Source organism: Rattus norvegicus, chromosome 5 (assembly GCF_036323735.1).
Source record: "Rattus norvegicus strain BN/NHsdMcwi chromosome 5, GRCr8, whole genome shotgun sequence".
In the NCBI taxonomy this organism is placed as follows: domain Eukaryota; kingdom Metazoa; phylum Chordata; class Mammalia; order Rodentia; family Muridae; genus Rattus; species Rattus norvegicus.
Genome location: NC_086023.1, coordinates 21733197 through 21753359, shown reverse-complemented (window position 1 = coordinate 21753359; position 20163 = coordinate 21733197). Strand labels below are relative to the sequence as shown.

General features: G+C 40.8%; 1 protein-coding gene across 7 annotated transcripts in view; it reads left to right on the top strand.

Annotated features, from left to right (window-relative positions):
* Plag1 (PLAG1 zinc finger) overlaps positions 1-20163 on the top strand; it is a 54676-nt gene that overhangs the window by 966 nt on the left and 33547 nt on the right. Inside the window, exon 2 of one of the 7 annotated variants that reach the window (XM_063287275.1) lies at positions 13773-13882. The exons of 5 other annotated variants lie outside the window; for them this stretch is intronic. The gene's annotated coding sequence lies outside the window, so the exon portion shown is untranslated. Of the gene's footprint in view, positions 1-5; positions 13883-20163 lie in introns of those variants that run through there. One more of the 7 variants, XM_063287276.1, reaches the window with a different exon arrangement.

Below are 20163 nucleotides of genomic sequence, written 5' to 3'. Positions count from 1 at the left end.
GGGGGAGGGGGTGCTAAATGAAAGCAGGAGATCGGGACGGAGCAGGGACAGCTTGTTGTCAGTATCATAAACAACCAAAATGGAGGGAGAACTCAGGCATATAACCAAATAAAAATTGTTAAAAAATCGCAAAAAATCCCTAAAAATCCGGAATGCTCCCCCCTTTCTCGCTAAAGGTAAAAGTGTGAACCGCCTTTCCCCTGAAGTCCATTTGGACTTTACAGGGACCAAGGAGTTAATATTTATTTATTTTTTAAAACTTTCGAAGGGCAAAAGCCTTTTATAACTCCACCGACAATGAGAAAACGTGAAAATCCAATGCAAGAAAAGCATGGGGAGGGAGGGGGAGGTGGTAGTGCAGAAACTACTAAACTTATTGGTAATGTGGACTGATCTGAGATAAGATAAACACTATATTTGCTATTTTATAACTCCCTTTTAATGATCTTTGAGGGGTTTGCTTTTTGGGGTAGGAAAAAAGTGATGCCATTTTCTTAATAGAGTTAGTATGTGTGATTGGAAGAATAAACCTTTCCGGCTTTAGATTGCATTTTCGTCGCATTTATGCCTAGGGTTTTGTTAGTGGCTCCCTCCTTTCTTTAAACTGAGCTCTCCAGAGGAGGGGTAGAAAGGTGCTGTTACCCAGAGAGACTGGAGGGCAAGACTGGCGAACCTTCTGGGGAGGGGTGGGAGTTGTTTGCTTTCTCCCTTCCTGACACGTTTGCTTCACCTGTTCGCCCTCACTAAGGAATGTTGGACTGAAGTTTTCTGGTTTTATGTATATAAAAGGATGGTGCCTCTTGCATCACGTTGATGTTAGTGGGAAAGTGCTGCTGATGTTGGTTCCACGTGGGATCTGGGACAGAGCAGGGCATTTTAAAGGGACAGCTTCTCTTTTCTTAGGGTTTTCATCACCTACGCAGACTTACTGTCTGAGGACCAAAGGCAGAGGTGCTGGAAGTGTGGTGATGGAAGAGCCTTCTCTTTCCATTACTCAAGTGCACCCACGTTTAGGAGTGATGGAGGGAGAGGAGGGATAAACAAGCCCAGCAGAAGATGGATATGTGTGTGGCTTAGTTTTCATCCACGCTGTTCTTTTATGTAACAGCCCTCCCAGAAACTTTTCATGTTACATTGCTTTGCCCTGGAAGCTGATTTTGGAAGGAATTGTGGAAAAATGGAAAAAGTTGAAGGTGTGTGGTGTAATGGTATAGCATTATTGAACACTTATGAATTCTGTGCAGTGAGATCAAAGAGCCATGTATGCCCATAATGGGGGTTTACAGCCATTTTGTAAAATACCTAATACTCAGTCTGGCTTCAGGTACACTGAGGACTTGTGGATGAAAATTACAGGCAGAGTAGTGAAGATTCCTTAACATTGTAAGCAGTAGACATTTCTGGGGAGGCGGGAGTGGCTCTCATGAACACCATGGAAAAGTTTACATATACATTCAATTTTAAAGGCGATCTTATGCATGTGTTATAACTTTGCACTTTGAAAATGAAAATGCTTGGATATCCCGAAACCTATGGATTTGCATCTTTCCAGCCGAAGTGATTTGTGTCTAACAGGAAATGTTTACTAATCCTTAGCTCCTATCTGCTCTTATGTCTTAGATGTCCACAGTATTTTCAGAAGGTAAAATGTATACATTTTATAGTATGTAAGATCACAACTAATCTGGAATGGAAACTACTTACATTCAGTTTCCACAGGCATATGGAGTTAGGGAAATAAATCTCTATTTTGCTTTGTTTTTACAACTTATAGAAATGGACCAAAGTTAAGAACTGAGTTTTTAGACTTTGTAGGCATTGTTCTCTTTTGCCATACTGCATAAAAATTATTTTGTGAAAATGCATCGTGTGTTAGTTCCTGTTTCTAACTGAACTTTTCTCAGCACCTTGCTGTAAATACCTCCATGAAAACACTATCAGTGACCTGTGAGCACATCATCTTGTGGTTTCCCACTTTGGAAACAACTACAGCTTTCTAAGAAGTCACTAAAGAAAACAGTGTCACAAATCACTGTTAAACCATGATGCCTTGGAAAGAGATTAAAAGTATCAATGAAGAAGATAGCCCCCCCCCCACACACACACCATAATCTTGTATCCATCATTACTTACCAAACCCTCTGAAGTTTATTTTGCATGTTCATTATGTTGCTGGCTCAAAAGAGTTACTTTGACTATAAGTAGTCAGGCTGATGCTTTGTGTTTAAAATGGAGGAGGCTTTTAGAAACTGAGCAATTGCCACTTCCACAAACAAAATACTATTACCAATAAATTCAGTGTCAGTAAAAGTCAAGGCAAGTTTTGCTTTTGGTTCTCTTAGCTCATTGAGCTATTTAAGGTGTTTGGGCACTTAAAAATGGGATCCCATTCTTTACTGGCAACCTCCACAGAAATTCGCCTATTAAGATATGGTTATTCATTCTCATATACAGTGATATACACATTGTTTGGGGTTTGTAAAACCAGCTCCTTTTTGAAATTAAAAAAATATAATGCCCACATCTTCCTTAGATAGGGAGTGCCACATAATAGCTGGTTGAATTGATTGTATTAAGGTGTTTTGATGCATAAGGAACCCTGCCTGTTGAACTTTCTTTGCTGGGAGTCCTATTAAATTATACCAATTTGCAGAAATAATCTAAAGATATCTCATTCTCTACATTCTTACTTCACTTAAAGAGAAACCCCACAGATTAAAATGCTTATCTGAGTCTTAGATACCCAGTGTCTACTACTCACAATTCTGAAAAGAATATTTCTGCTGTAGTAGATGATTTAGTGAGTGTGGGCTAATAGTGATAAAACCCCATATCTGTGTATTTATTTATGACAATCAAAATAGTTCAATAAGCAGACATTTTGTAGTAAAGTAGTTGACTTTGCCTTTATCAGTATAATTTGAAATTTTAAGAATGCTTTTTTTAGTATCAATCAAAAATGGGAATTTTCCTTCATTATTATAATAATCCAAGTTGTTATTATGTACATTTTTCATATGATATTCTAGAAATTTACCTAGGGATTTAAACTATTGTTTTCTAAATTAAATGTCATGTTCTTATCGTAACTGGAATTTTAAAAGACAGACAACTGAAACCTATGCCATGCCTGCCTTTGAAGTTTACTTCAGTAATCATTTTACTCAAGTTGTTTAATCCAAATGTTCATCCTTTTATGAGTAGTTTAATATTATTTATTTGTAATTTTGTTCTTTGAGAATTTGACATGTAAAAAATTAACCTGTTACTCATGAGATGAGAGTTTCAGAAAGAGAAAAGTGTCTATCAAGCAAAAGCTAAGAAGTGGATCTGTTCAGGGTGAAAAGGGAAAACTGTCCCTTAAGCCATCATTTAAAGTGTTTTAAGAACCTGATAAACATTTTTTTTTCTGAAACAGACTATGTTGAAAACTTGTCAGTCATGGCTTGAAAACAAAGGTGAACCATTATTTCTTTAGTAATTTTAATAGGAATTAATGTAGGCAGCATATTTAAGCAGTTAGTAAGTGTTTAGGTACCCATAGAACAGTATTTATAAATAAGTTCATATCGAGGGCAGGGTACCTCGGATTGATGGACTATAGGGTTCACTGTGGTTTCAGAGCTCAGGAAGAAATGCTCTTTTCCACTCGGACAAAAGGACACAGTAGAAGTAATACATTGTTGCGTTTCTGTAACCATTTCACTGGTAATTTGTGAATCTCTCTAATCTGAAATTCATGGTGTTACTGCTTTTCCTTTACATGGAGACAACTTTTATATTACATGTGTAAATTTAATTTCAGGTTTCATTTGAGAAAGTAAATGAGTATTTCTAGATTATAAATTTTTATGAAAAATTGGTATGTAATTATTAAAATTTGATATTATAAGAAATATATCTGTATAAAAGCTTACTAAAAATTATTCCAGAGGCAGAGTTAGATTTTTACTTTTAAATTCACTGGCCTATCTCCCTGAAGTTTGCATTCTACCTTGTGTGCTCTCCTGTCTGTGTCTACCCCTTACGGGGAGAGTTGACCAGGATATGATGATGTTCACATATCAAAGACATTCAAATGTTTGTGAGTTCTGATTTTGTGTATATATATATAATATATTGTATATTTGTGTATATAGGTGTTTGTTATTCTGAAGGATTGTACTTTTTTTAAAAATGCATGTCAAGTATAAAAAAAAGATACAAAACAAATAATATCTCATTTTTAAAAAGTGAAGTAGTATGATATTACACTAAAATTGTTAGTATTTAAAAGCCCCTGAATATCTTGTAAACAAAGTTACTACAGGATCTTGGTATTAAAACTAACCACAGTGTGTTGGGAATTTGAGATGACTACCTCTGAAAGTGTACGTGTGAGTGAACGTGTGCACTTACATTCTAGGTTCTTAGGGAAAGCAGTCTGCTAAAAGTATTCCTTTGACTTGATTTTTAAGTGGAACCTTTTCCTAATTTAAAATCATAGAAAATCTAGAAATGTGAAGACACTAAAGAACAAAACTATGGTTTTGATGCCTTTTAAATATGAATACTGTTGAACAATGGAAATGTACAACATCAGTGTAAACTAAAATGTTCAAAAATAGTGATGAGAAACTGGAAAACTAAGAATTTCAGAATAAAATAGTATTTATGGAAAATTTAAAATTCAACTTATATGAATAAAGAATAACCAACTACAAATCAAAAACCACAGGTTTACAAAAGAAAGAAGAAAGAAAAGAAAGAATCAGAGTGGAACTTTGGGGAATTTTATCAGAGAATATTTTTAGTGCAAGTTGCTGGATCTGTAATCACCTTTTAAAACAAGATTTCCAAAGCCTTTGCTCTTCTCCTGTAGATGTGGATTAAACTAAATCCTAATAATGATTTCTAGTGATGATCTAAAATTCATTTTTAACAAAAGGAAAAGGAGAAAGTCAATTTCTGCTGTTTTTAAAGAGTTTTTAAATATGTAGCTATGTGAAATGGTCTAAAAGCCTTAGGAATCATTGAAAATTACTTTCCTTGTTATTTATCAGAATGCTTAAAACTTTTTTTAGGTTAGTAAAATAAGTTTTAAAGCTTCCGTCTAAGAGTAGTTTTGTTCTGTGGACTTTTAAGGGCAATTTGAATAATTTCTTACAGTCCTAATAGCACTTTAAAAACTTTGACAAGATAAAGATAAGAGTATTTCACCCATAAGATTGTTAATTTCCAGAATACTTTAAGGTGTAAGCTGCTGATTAAAGGCATTTCTCTTTCTCATTCACTAGTTAGCTGTTGGTTTTCTAAAGGAAAATTGAAGCCTATTGTGGTATCTGAAGTAGAATTTACCTCTAGCTCTGGAAACTGCTCAGAGACTGTACGAGCTCTTTGCAGTGGTGGGTGAGAGAGCATTGCAGAGTCTTGAAATCTATCTTTGAACATTTTAAACTTTCAGTTGTTAATACTTAAATTATTGTCCCATGCTAATGTTGGTATATTTCCTGTAAGCTGTTTACAATTTCCTATGTTATAGTTTCTGAGTATGAAAATATTAATTCTCAGAGTAAACGCTACAATTAAAAAGCTGCCATCTGACTTTTAAAAAACATTTAATATCAGTGGACATTAGAATCCTTAAGATACTTTTTTTTTTGAAAACTAAAAATCAGTTTTTAAATGAGGACTATAAATCTTTTGTGTAAAAGGCAGAATCAGAAAGTGTTCCAGTCAGTTCTGTTTCTCTGAAGACACATCAGTCAATTGTTCTTGAGAAGGAAAATGTTAAGAAACCAAAGCTGGAAGCTTAAGGTTGTTTAACTTTGCAGGTTCAAAACATTACCAGTTGATTTTACTCTGCTAAGTTTTCTCAGTAAATCAATTTTCTTTCCTTGTATTGTCTTAATACTATAATTACAGAGCCCAAATTAATTCTCTTCATGCCCAAGTTATAATAAAAACTTTCTAGTGTCTTGTCTTAAGGCAGTGAGGTAGAACAGCATTTGTATAAGATTATGTTTTCTTTCTTAGGCTACCTTTTGCATTTTCTAGGTATTATTTCTGGGAGTGATCCACTCTGAAGAAGAGAAATTAGCTCTATTACTCTGACATGAAATTTGTCATCACATTTGTAAACTCATGGGAAAAAGTGTTACTTTACATATTTGGGTAAGACATATCATATCTTCTAAATCAGGACTGGTGGTGTCCAGTGTACCCGATTGCAAGCTCAGCTTCAAATATAAATTTGCTCTCCTAGTGCCTTTAAAATTGCTTAAGTAAATGTTAGAAAATGTTCTTCCCGTGTTTTGGTAATTTGTTATTGTCTGGGATAATTTAATTGAGTAAATTTCTATTTCGGTTGTGTTTCTCTTCTATTATTAGTATTTTATTTGAAAATTGTTGGTAAATGCATGTGATTTCAGCATTTAGGTAGAATCAGATGTACAATAAAATAGGTTATCCCAAGAGTGGTGCAAACAGCCCTGCTGGTTCTTACTTGGAAGCATGTAGAGGCTTTCAACGAATGAAGGTCCCGGTGAGTACAGTGTACATCTGTCTGTAGGACTCACTGACAGTGTGTGCCCTGCTCTCTCTTAAAGCCTGTGCACCCTCAGAACTGATGCTGTGCAGATAGCTGACTTCATTCTACTCTGTGGAGAGTGCACGGTCAGCCTTCCCCAGTTCTAACGAAAAATATAAGGTATTCCTCAAAATAATTTGCCATGCATCCCAGCACTGTATGTGAAGATGTGTTGCTGTAATTGTTTACCCAAATTGAGAAGAAAACAAACCATCAAATAATAAACTTAATTGGGCGGAAAGGAGATTTAAATATTTATCTAAATAAGTTGATTTACTGTTGAAATGACAGAATTTTAATCAAAAGAATTGTTTTTTGTTTTTTAATCTTTTTCAGTCCCAGAAGTTTGTAAATAAAGTAATTGTTAAAAAATAATAATAATATAAAATTAAAAAGTATGGAGGTCTGCAAAAGGTCTTAAGCATTTGTCCTTTGATAGTAAACATATTTTAAATGGCCGGAATGACATCAAAGAATTTAATATCTTCAACTATTTTGGTTATTTTTTCTAAGAAAAGTGGTAACAGCCTAATACCGAACTGCACATCTGTTCTGTTTGGGAGCTTTAATTCTTTTGTGTTTACTAGGACAGTGCTACTTCAGTGTTTTTAAAAGTACTAGTATCAGTGTTTTCTTCAAAAGTCCTCTCTGTGGATATTAAATTTTAATTCACTTTTATTAAAGCTTTTTGCACTACTTTTATTTCGTAAGCATGACCTGTTCTCACAGAATACTGTCCTGAAAAGAAACTGAAGCACTTTTAACCGCAGCTCAGATTATCTCAACATAGGCACTGCAGGTATAGGTATTCTGCTGAACGTTGGCCCAGCGTCATACTTGAATGAAATTATACTCAGTTCACCCATTATTGGCCACTGCATGAATAGGAGGAGAGAGCAGCTGAGAAGAGAAGAATGAGTCCCGTTTCCGAGGCTGACTCATGATAGCCTTTCTGCAGACCATGATTCCTCTGCCAGAATTAAAAGGAACTTGTTAATTAGAACCAAAATGTCCGTGTGTCTACGAACGTTTTTTCCTAATCAGGATTCAGACACTGGTGTGCTTCCATTGGCATCCAAGTGTGCTTGCTGCTTGGCTCTGCTCTCTCTCAGTGCTGCCACCCTGTGTATGGCAGTGCCGCTGCGACAGGCACTCATTTGCTGCGTTATCAAGTGGTAAGATTTTGGAGCACTCGTGGAAAAGAAGCGTGCAGGCTGAGCTGAGCGCAGACCCTGTTGTGTATGCTCTGCCTCTGTGTGTGGTGCTGTGCTCCAGCTAGGTTTTTAAAAGTTAGGCAGCTCAGAAGTACGGTCCTCAGCTGCCAAAAAACGGAAATTTGGAAAAACTTTAAAGGTAAATGCTGTTGTTTGTCTATTCTGCCGTTTCACTAAAATAAAGCAGAGTTAGACTAGTGCTTCAAATGTGGCTTAAAACTGGTCGAGTAAGAACACAGAGGTTCAGAGTGTATAAAGATGAGAATCGTCATGAGATTTTTAATGTTAGCCAAGTTATAATTACAAGTCCTTCCTAGTAAAAGCAAAACTAAAACGGTATCTCTCTCTCTCTCTCTCTCTCTCTCTCTCTCTCTCTCTCTCTCTCTCTCTCTCTCGCACACACACACACACACACACACACACGGGGGGGGGAGACACTGTTTCTGCTTAAAAGGAAAGGAAACTTAATTTGATTGGTTACATTATTCTCTGAATCACTGATCAGCACGGCTTGAATTATATCACATCATATTTAAGAACTGATGCTGCACTCCAGTCGTAAAGCGCTTGGGCAGGATCACAGGATTATCTACTTGCTTTTACCTGTCTTATCTCATTTTCAAAGCAGTCCAAGTTAGAAGGGGTATGTACAACAAACACTCAGTAAGCCTCCTTATAGACACACTATAAAAGCTAATTATAAATTAATTTCTTAGTGTAAGCCTAAGTTATGTCAATACTGAGATTAACATACTTATAAAGTTATAAATTTGTTGTAAAAATTAAAATTTTAGTCTTAAAGTTTGCAGAGTAACTCAAGTTAGAAAGTGTTATAAGAATACTTATTAAGTTATATAGGATTGGTAAAAAGATGTATCCGCTTTGTTACTTAAAGGAGGTTTTAAAATATTATAAATCTGAGCTTCGTTTTACAGTGTGGGTCTCAGACACAGTTGCTTTCAGACAGACTTACCGCCCAAGCCACCTGATTTCTGAGTGGTCACGGTTTCTTTCAGAAGTTTTGAATGGTTTTGCTCTAGTAAACAATGTAATTCTATGTAGTAGCGGTAGAAAATATTGCTTTGGTTAGTTAATTTTAGATATTGAGCTTCAGAGACCAAAATGTATCGATGGGCTTAAAAGGAACCATCGCCATGTATGTGCTGTCCCCCGATTAAAAGACCAAGTTCAAGTGCTTCAGTTTGTAATGTGCCTATCTCTGAAGGTTGGAAATTTCTTCTGTCTCCATAAATACCATTTTTATATTTAAAAAAAATAATTGCCATGAAAAATTTGATTAAATTTTTAACCAGTACTGAACTGTTACCACTTTCAAAGAAACTTAAAAAAAAAAACAAAGCTATTTGCTTCATTTTGTTCCTCTTCATAGTAACCTCAAGACTAGATCAGCTGACCTTATTTTAACCAAGCAATGTAAACAGTTGTACAGATTTATCTAAAATCACAAGATCTTACAGTGTTCTAAATGCAGACTGTAACTTTCTTGCCTTCACTCCACTGTCGAGCGCCACTGCTTAGAATGATAGTGTGTGACAGTGGTCCATTCTATAGTAAGACAGAGTTAGCTTTGTTTATACCCTGCATCTGAGGGCTTACACTTTATTCTTGTGCTAAGTGTGAGACAAAATAAGAAGGGTACCCAAGCCACTCTTTTCAGATACCTATATTTACTGCATTTTTTTTTTTTTTGGCTTGCTTTTAAAACTGGTATTTGGATGATGGGTCGAAGTACCAAGAGAACCCAAAGGTAGTGCGTTTTTACATGTCCATCGAATAATACAGATATCAGACACTATAGTGTTCTTGGGAGGGAGAAGAGAAACTTGAGATGGGCCTTGGGAAAGGCACAAGTTAGAAATAGGCAAGAAAAAAAAAAAAAAGAGGGGATGACATCTAGGTAAAAGAAATGGTTTCAACAGGAGCAGGGGACAGAAATGTGCTGCTTGTCTGGCGCCCCGAGACAGTCATACTCAGAGGGTGTTTCTGAGGAGATGTGCCAGCGTCAGAGTTTGCTCCGTGTGCCATAGAAAGCTTTGAGCTGTACAAGCAGACGACTTCGGGTTAGGGAACTTAAGGTGCCTCTTAATCCAGAATAACTTGAGCGGGAAGATACAAGACATACTCCGACTTTGACATAGGCTCCTCCACTCTGGTATTCCCCATTGGGTCCATGCTCACCAGAAAGATCTAGACATTTATTTTCAATAATGCCTGGCTCCCAGCACTCCTACAGCTTGTAGCTGAAACATCAGTAATGACCCCAGGACTCCTGCTTCTACCCACAGTCACTCACTTGGAACTGGAGTTGCACTGCCACTGTAGGGCGTAATCGTAGTGGACAGGTGGAGGAAGAACAGGAGAGCCAGGCTCACAGAAGAGTAGCCCTGGAACAGAGGTTCACAGCTCCATGGAGATCTGTCCTGTGGCTAAGTATCGGGATGACAGTGGGCAGACACTTAGCAAGGGAGACTCCGTCACATCTTCAGCAGCACCTTGTGGGTTTTTAAACTGGTTGGGAGAGAAACTCACTGAATTTCAAGCTGAGCCTCTGGTAATGCAGTGATACATAGTCCTATGCTCAGTCCTCTCCCGGCAGTCTCCACCCTTGATGTCTGCTGATCCCTTTGCCTAAGACTTAGCAGGTGTCCTGCCTCCTTTCCAAAGCAGACTGCCTTCTGCTTGGCATTTCTTCGCTTCTGGATTTCTATAGGATCACCTAACACTTCTTCAGAGCCCTAGGGAGAGTATATATAGCTGTCTAGCTATCTAGCTGAGGTGGCTGTACCATTTGCTATGCATGGCCTGTAGTGGGCTGTTGGAGACAACCTATTATGCCAGCCCAACTTAGGCTGCCCTTCCTGTGCTGGAACTTCCCACTCTTTCTCTCTCCCTACATCCCAACCCTAGTAACTTTTTTCTCAACAGAGCCAACCTCGTGAGAAAAGTTTGTGTTTTGTGTGTGGTCTCTTCCTTTTCTCTCCCCATTCTTGCCATCCAGTCTACCATGAAAGAAAACAGCACCTTGTGCGCCCCAGAAGTCAAATCCAGGGACGTCTTTATTATCACCATGGGTCTGGTCTGTGGTGCCATCACTCTGCACAGTCTACCCTCTGGCTTTTCTGTCTCCTCCATCACCTCCTTTGTTCTTCCCTTTGGTGGCATATGCTTCCACCTGTCCTAGCTGACTAGCATGTTGGCATTTCCTGGCACTTGCCAGGCTCCCTGACTACCTATGCTCTGTGCATGCTATCCCTGAGCACCAGTTCCCTCCTGGGGTACTGTTCATGTGCTGCTTCACTATCTTTACTTCTTTTGTGGGCTTCCATGCCTCTTCCTATATGCACAACTCCCTCCATCTCGGCTTTCCTCCTGTGTTTTATGCATGTGCATGTGCAGCTTTGAGTCAGGTTCTAAACTGTCGCCTGTCAGATTGTAAACAGGGCTTCCTCAGACTGGTACATGGTAGGAAAGCAATAAGAGAGAATCCAAGGATGAATAGTTCTGAGGGGCTGGATGAACAAGGACTGTTGGAGACAGCAGCAAAGACAAAAGAACATTTGTGCAGTAGCCTTAACAATGAAGATCGGCCTGGAAAAACTTGGTCAGATAACTAGACAGGAGTCCTGCTCTAGTTAGGGGGAACTTTACATACCTGACACATAGGGAACAAGTTAGGAGACCAGCCTGAGAGCTACACAGCATTCACAAATGCCTCGGGGACTGTCCCAAATGCCTTGTGGGACTGCTAACCTAAAGGTGACTGGAACTTCTGAGCCATGTGGAGGTTGCCTTTGCAAGGTGACTATGACTACTATCCTCTTACTTGTGATCTGCCCTGTGGCTAGAGGTCAGGGGCACCTTGTAGGCATAACACCCTGAAAAGCACAACTCCTTGAGACAAGAGAGCCCTCTCTTCTGTATGCCCCAGCTGGTCTTTGAGATGTGGTGATACTGCCTCGTATACAGCCACCTTGTTAATCTGCTAGGAGCTCAGTCCCATCCTGTGTGTATCTAGTCTTCCTACTGACAATGGAGGGCAAGGGCCATAGACCACCAGCTATTTCTTTACTCCGAGAATTGGGCCTATAGAAAATGTCTAGTACAACCTATAGGATCAACCGTGGTGAAGTGCCGAATGAATGTTGTACAGAACTTAGGAGCTACGTGATAAAACGTCATCTGCCTGGAAAGCATCCTGGAGAATAATTATTGTACCGTCCCTTTTGCCGCCCCCTGCAACTCTGCATTTGGAGGGAGGCTGTGACTGCTCTAATTGTGTATTACAGTGTTACTTGATTATCCATCTCCCTCAGAAATCTCAATATCACATACAATTAACAGTCAAGATCCTCACAGCAGAGTCAAAGTCTCACAATTGGCTGTGTGCGTTTCTCAGTTCCTGGAAGCTGTGAGCATCATACATTGTACGTAAATGGTCTTTGACATGATCCATTATCTTGTGTGGCAGAACCACAATGTATGTAGCAGATACTGAACAGATCCACTGTACAACACTAAGGAGAATGCTGCCTTTACAGATCACTTAAACTCTTCACCGTGGGCCAGTCCGAGATAGACAAAAGTTGACAGAGGAGCAGAATTCACTCTTGTACCATACCTAGTTTTGGCAACACCAGAGCAGTTAGGCTTGCTTCAACCAACCCCCATCCGAATACAGCCCTCTCTTGGAGACTGTTTAATATAAAATTATCTCATATTATTTGTATATTCTTTTTGGTCTTGCCAAAAAGTACAGACTCTAAGGTGTGATTTCAGCGCACCTATTATATCCTGGAAAAACAAGTTCCTAAGTCTCACTAGATACCTTGTGTTCATGGCCATCCCTTAATCCTTTTAGCAACTGCATTGGTTCAAATCTAAGAAGGCCCATGCCTCCATCCTACCATTAGCTGATACGTGTCTTGTCATTTTTGGCCCACACTTGCTCCTTCCCCATTTTTACCCTTAATAATCATTGACATTGGGGTTGGAGAGATAGCTCAGTGGTTAAGAGCACTGACTGCTCTTCCAGAGGTCCTGAGTTCGAATCCCACCAACCATATGGTGGCTCACAACCATCTGTAATGGGATCCGATGCCCTGTTCTGGTGAGTCTGAAGACAGCGACAGTGTACTTATATATAATAAATAAATGAATCTTTTTAAACATAGTAATAGTCATTGACATTATGTTTCTGGTTTTGCCCTGAAGCATTGCCAACACTTAGGGGTTTTGTACATTGGTTTCTGTGGTGGGGTTTTTTTTTTTCTTGACATATTGTAATGGTCCCCTCTATGTTAGTAAAACTCAGAGTCTGCTTTGTGCTTCCCAGTAATCTTTTAGGAGGGGAAAGTTTAAAAGAATGAACTGAAAGAGGTAATACTGAATTAAGTGTCATAAACAACAAACCATGAATATGAATAGAGAATGATACCTTATTCCTAGTACAATGTTGGGGGGATCCCATCAAAAAGGGCGTAGAAGATATGAATGGATTTTTCCTTTGTATTTTTTAAAAGTCTATAATAGTTATTAAAACTGAATTGGGTTCTTCTGTTGTAAAAATACACTTTAAATAAACAAAAATAAACCTCACATTGGATAGTTGGCTTCCTATATACTTCTCTGTGTTTCTTCTTTTGTTTATAAAAAGCTGGATCTTTGTGCATAAGCATCAGACTGTCTAGCTTTCTCCCAGTTGCCTAGGCAGGTTTATAGTTTTTAAGTGGCCTTTGGCAAATATCATTGTTTGCCTCTCATTATTTATACTTAATTCTTAGGTATAAATGAGTGGGCAGAAAGATGAATGCCTGTTTTTTTTCCTTGGCATGTCAGTCACATGGTCATTTGGACATCTAGGGAATGTCCTCGGTAACCATGAGAATGTCTGTATCTGAACGTCTAACATGGTCCACATTGTGTATGCTTTTACTTTCTTACCTGTATTTGTCCCTGCTTCTCTTTAACAGTCACCTGGTGTCATCCTTACATTTGCCATTGATCTAGGACTGCTAATCGTCCCTGTACTCCAAATCCCATTGTCCAACCTACTGTTCTACCCAAAAGGCTGATTCAGAAGGTGCGTGGTGCATGCTTGAATACTGTAGCATCGGATGCATGTGCATTGGTAACATCTGCTTGGCTACTCAGAACCCCCGTTTCTCTGCCATGTTCAGAATCATCACTGTCATTGTTTGACATTGAAATTACAGCTTCTCACCTGTCAGAGCAAATTAATTAGAATTCACAAAGCAGGTAAACTGAAGTGAAATTGTGCACATTGCCAAAAAAAAATCATTTAAAAATAATCATTTGAATTAGCGCTTCAGCTTTCTGAAGGATTTCAGTTGAGGAATCTGAAGTATCAGGACTACACACACGTCATGATCAGGGTGCTTTTGAGTTATAGTCCTACAGACATACCACACATTCACACATGCTCAGCAGCCCTCACCATTCCCGATCTGGAAGACTGTTCCTCTGCTTTGCATTCCTGGCCACCCTGATGACTAAGGGCAGTGACATTAGTAGGTAATACAGAAGTAGCAAGTGCCAAGTGACTGTGAGTTCAGTGCCTGTCCGGATTTGGGCTTGGGTTACTCCCCGGTTCTGCCCTCAAACATCTGCTGTTACCCTAAAGTCAGCTCTTTCCAGATTGTTAAAAGCTCTGGAGAGCCCCCCTCCCCGCAAAAAAAACAAAGCAGGAGAGAGGAATCTTCTGAGGTGGGGAGAAGTAAGGAAGGCTACTGCTGGAAAGGGGCATCTGGAAGAGTAGTCCGAGCCAGCTTGGTGGCAAGGAGTGGGCGAGCGCCAAGGGGGCCCGCCTTGGACAGTTTCTTCCTGACACAGCCCATTTTCCTAGGACCATTCAGCTTCTTGAGTTTTCATCCTATGTAGTAAGCATCCTTACAGCTCCTTGTCTGTCTGTCCTGTTTATTCCCAGCACTGGGTTCCTTCCCACACTCTGCCACCGTCCTTCTCTCTGCACACCCTGAGCTTTGTTTATTTTCATTATTTTATGTGTATTTTTGTAGAACCAGCTATTGAAGACAGAGCCTCCTCCATGCTAGGCAAGCATCCCACCACTAGGCTGCATCCCAATTCTCACCCTGCTCTTGAAATCTCTGCTATCATGGCCTCAGGCTGGGACCCAGCCTCCACGGGTGCAGTCTGGCCACCCCGAGCCCTCTGCTGGGACATGTCCTATCCCAGGGCTGCCTCCCTTGCATGGTGCTTTACCTCATGTGAGGTCCCAAAAAGAAGAGCCTCCCTCAGAGCCCCCAAGAGGAGGAAGAAGAGCTATCCCTCTACACCTTGTTGGCTATGACCACTTTGAAAATTCAGGCTACATTCTTCTGGCTGAAGCTGACCCAGACCATCATCTGTCAGGTCTAGATGGTGGTCCCCTTCTTCAGGGACAAGTATGAGAGCTGGAAGGGCTCCATGGGCCTCAACCTTTCCTCTAACCCCTGCTACTTTAAGGTGCCCAAGGACCATGTGGAGCCCCAAAGCAAGGGCAACTTCTAGGCAGTGGCTGTGAGTCTGATCCCAGCATAGGTATCTTGCCTTCAGGACACTGCCCTGTGCCAGTGATGGCAGACCCAGAGCTCACACACAGCTTTTGCAAGGACCTGAGCCCCTGGTGCTCCATGCTCTGCCCTATGAGCCACCCAGGGTCCCACAACCATCCAGGGAAGATTTCAGCATCAAATCTCTGCTACGGGACCCTGGGAAAGGATCAACATTCTCCATCAGCCTGTACTGGACAGAGTAGCCCCACTGAGGCTGCTCCAAGGTGGAGCAGAGAGCACGCACTGTATTCCCCCAACTCCTCTGACAATCCTGTGTGCTCCCTTTGCTCCCTTCTGGGACCCTCGGGAGTAGAGGAAGAGACTTCTTTTTTTTTTATTATTATTATTAACTTGAGTATTTCTTATATACTTTTCAAGTGTTATTCCCTTTCCCGGTATCTGGGCAAACATCCCCCTCCCCCCTCCCCTTCCTTTTGGGTGTTCCCCTCCCAACCCTCCCCCCATTGCTGCCCTCCCCCCAACAGTCTAGTTCACTGGGGGTTCAGTCTTAGCAGGACCCAGGGCTTCCCCTTCCACTGGTGCCCTTACTAGGATATTCATTGCTACCTATGAGGTCAGAGTCCAGGGTCAGTCCATGTATAATCTTTAGGTAGTGGCTTAGTCCCTGGAAGCTCTGGTTGCTTGGCATTGTTGTTCATATGGAGTCTCGAGCCCCTTCAAGCTCTTCCAGTTCTTTCTCTGAGAGGAAGAGACTTCTCAATGTGAAATTATCAGGCCTTGTCCCCTTTCCCCAGAGCAAGGCACCTGACCTCTTCACTTACTTAAGAGGTCCCAGATCCGAAAGCAGTGCCCAACAGTGAGTGCAGGGCCTCCCTGTGGGGACAGCTACGTCCCTCTTACTTGCTTATCTTTCAATGTAGTAGTAGCTTAGCCACACTGCTTCCTACCTCTTATACCCATTGCCCGTCTTCCACCACTTCAGCCTACTAGATGGTAGGTACTGTAATCTAAGGGCTCCAGGGTCCATTCTACAATCAAGAATCGCTATTCCAGGGGATACCACCCAACAAAAGCATCCACTGTGTAGTTCAACCACCCTTGGGTCTTGGCTGCCCCTGGTTCAACCCGGCTGTTCTCCTAGTACAGCCTGTGATAGTTTAGGACAGGCATGGACTAGTTATTCCTCCCACCATGGATACAAACTTGATGGAGACCCAGAGCTAAGAACACGTCTACAATGACAACTTTGAAACACCAGGCACAGCCATGCTACAAACCCATAACTTTAATTGGTCTACTCCACAAAGGGTTCTGGCTCTGCTAGGCGTTACAGGTCTGGCCGATCATGCCTTCACCTCTCCCACACACAAGGGCCAGGTCTGGAAAAGCAGGGCTAAGCTTAGAGTAGTGTTTCTTTTCTTGATCTCTGGCCTTCATGCTGTCCATCTGTCTGTTCCTGTCACCATACGTTCCTGGATCTACTTAGGAGAGAGAGTCAAAAGTGATCCCAGCCTGGTGGGATCTTGTCCTCACTCAATTGCCTAGGAAGATATCGAACCTTTTTGGGAAAGGGTTAAGAAATGAAAGACTGACCCTACATGATCTTGAGGTTGAAAGAGGTTAGGGAGAAATAACTATAAAGGAATTGACAACACTTACAAACTAAAGTAACTGCTCATTTTCCAGGAGCTATTGAATAAGCTGCAGTTCAGTGATTGCACGTTACTAACCTTTGTCCCACTTACATAAAGTTCTACTGACTGCCAGTGCTACTCATTATAGAATGTACCCTAGCCTATCCGCTGCTTACCGCCCACAGCAGGCCAGTAGGGTTTGATTTCTCTCTTTATAGCTGAGGAGCCTGAAGCTGAGGAAAGCTGAATCCCTTCCCAGACCACATTGTCCTGTGTCCCCAGATGAGACTGCTTACACACACACACACACACACACACACACACACACACACACACACACACACACCACCTTCACCACCACCACTGCCTCAGCCGCCACTGCCCCCGCCACCATCGCCGCCGCCACCAAGTCTAACTGCTGCCTTCTTTACAGCCTCATTTGATACTCCTTTCCATGGCTCCCATCGAGGAAAACCTGGTTCTTTAAAGCTTCGCGCACCCCCAACTCCAGTCCTGTTCTCTTGTACCCCTACTCTGAACCTCCCCTCCCCCAGATCTGCCCTTTCTGTGAATTTTCTTTGCTCCTAACCTGTATTACTTTCTGTTTTAGTTTGTCAATGATGATAAATTTTCAGTACTCCTTTGGCACACATTCCCCCTACAGACTATAGGTATCTGTGTTCCCAGTGACACTTTACGTGGGACGACTGACATTTGTTTTTAAGTTTCTTCTCATGCATCCCTGGTGCCTTAGTGCAGACTAGGGGGAGGAGGGTATCTGTTCCATTAAGGAAAATGAACTTTCTAGTCATGACCACAAGGTGGCACAATGACTATAGCTTCCTGGTATCCATTGAGAATGGGCCAAGTCAAGAAAAGGACCTTACCTCCTTACATGCTAAATATGCAGCGGAAACTGCAGAGAATTTTCAAATCTGTCCATCCTCGGTCATTCATAGAGACAACTGTCTTCTTCGTCATCCACTAGGCCAACAGTGGAAAGGGCCCTCTTCTTCCCCTTCCTTCCTCTTCCTCTCTTCTATACACTCAACAGATACTTGATCCAGTTCCTCCTATGTGTTCCATATTCTAAATGCTGAGATGACATGGGCAGTAGAAGCAAGATCCTGGTCTTACGCAGTCTAAATCCTGTGCCTGAGAGCTTCTCTGCTGTTCCTTGTCATTTCTGACGCCACTGTTACCTGTCTTCCCTGAGCTGAATCAAACCATGGCTTTATATCATCGAAATCAGATTTTGTTCAGCATGCAAAAGAACTACCAATGAGCATCTATCGGGTTGATTTTGGTTTCTTCGTGATTATTTGTGGCTTTTTCTACTTCCCATTTACCTGGATAGTCAAAAATTGGCAGTGTGTTTCTTACAACATGCAAAGTTACATTCAGCGTTGCACACATATGAATATATAGAAATATATACATTAAAGTCCACATAGCATTCCTTTATGATCAATGCCAATAAAACCGTTTCAGAAGATAAAGAAGACCAATAATGCAGCCAATACATGGAAATACTACAGATTAACGTATACTGTGTTGGTATTAACAGTGATGTTTTGACAAGGTGAACCTAATATAAATTTACTTACTTAAAATTGCATCTAGTTTAGAAATGTCTTTTGCAAGGAGTAAACAAGAATGTAAAAATAGTAAAAGTATTATTTAGAAACTGTTGCCCAAGTTGCCGTCCCATTTCACTTAAAAATAGTTTCTTTGGGGTTGGGGATTTAGCTCAGAGGTAGAGCGCTTGCCTAGGAAGCGCAAGGCCCTGGGTTCGGTCCCCAGCTCCGAAAAAAAAAAAATAGTTTCTTTTAGTTGTGATTCGAGTTTTACTGTGACTGCAAGTACATAAAATCCAAGATATACTCTGCCTGTCTACAGATGTGCAGTCACAAGCACATTACTTCTCCAGATGCCACTTCACTGTTTGAGTGTGTAAGCCTTTTATATGAAATGTTCTTTTTCTTTCTCTGTGGACTGTGGTCTGTATAAGAGCCTGTAACAGGAGGAAGGGTCACTTCTTATTTTTATAAATTACCATTATTGTGTAAATGTGTGTATGATATGGGAGGGACATACATGTATCATGACACACATGTAGAGGTCCGAAGACCACTTTGTGGGGTTGATTCTCTGCTTCTACCTTTTACTTAGGTTCCAGGGACTGAACACAGGTCACTGGGCTTGCTCAGCAAACATCTTTTCCCACAGGGCCACCTCACCAGCCCTAGTCCTATACCTATCAGGACATAGTACAGCAGCACTTTTTGCTGAGTAGCCCACTGAATGCGGTAGATGTGTATACTAAGCCCTCAGGAAGATGACACTGTTACTCTGTTTAGCTAACACAACTTTGTAGATTAAGTATCCACTCCCGTCCTTCTAAAGAAGATGTTGAAGAAAAATAAGCTTCTCATGGCGACCACCAGCCCTGATGTCCTGAGTCCAATCCCCAGGACCCACATGTGTGCATGCATGCATACGTACATGTATTACATACAATTTTTAAGAGAGAATAAACTGCACAGAGTTATACTGTTCAGGTAGTGTTTGAAGCAGCCCTTATTCTCAGAAGCAGTTCATCTCTGTGGTTGTCTCCTGCACTGCTTTAGCCTGAGTCAGATTGAGAATTTTTGTTATTCAAGTAAACTTTTAAAGGAGCAGTGTGCAAAGGGAAATGCCAGAAGATCGCTGTCCTGTAGTCACACTATCTAGGAGTATAAACTGACTCCAGCATGTCAGAGTAGGACAAGGGCCCAGAGGTATGGGGCACACTGAGGAGTTGGGTTGGTGAAAAGGGGCTGCCTTAGCTGCTGGGGCCCTAAGCTTCTTATTGGAGAGGTTTTGTTAGACCTCTTGGTTATCACCTGTCAGCAAGCACAACAAAGTGAGTTTACAGTTTTGTAATTGAAGAAGTTCTTTGTTTTTTTAAATGCTAGGCTAGCTGTAAACCAGAAGGTAATGTCCACTCCATGCTGTTTTATAAAGCAGCAGAGACACATAGGGACTGACTCATTCCCAACAGTCTTGGGAATGGGGCCCGTATGCAGGTTTCATTGTCTGGTAACACGACCTCTTCACTCATCTAAACACATAGCTCCAGTCTCCACTTTTTATATTTTGTTGGAAATATAACGTATCTCTTGCAGTTACCCAGCCCCGTTTCTACTTCCTTC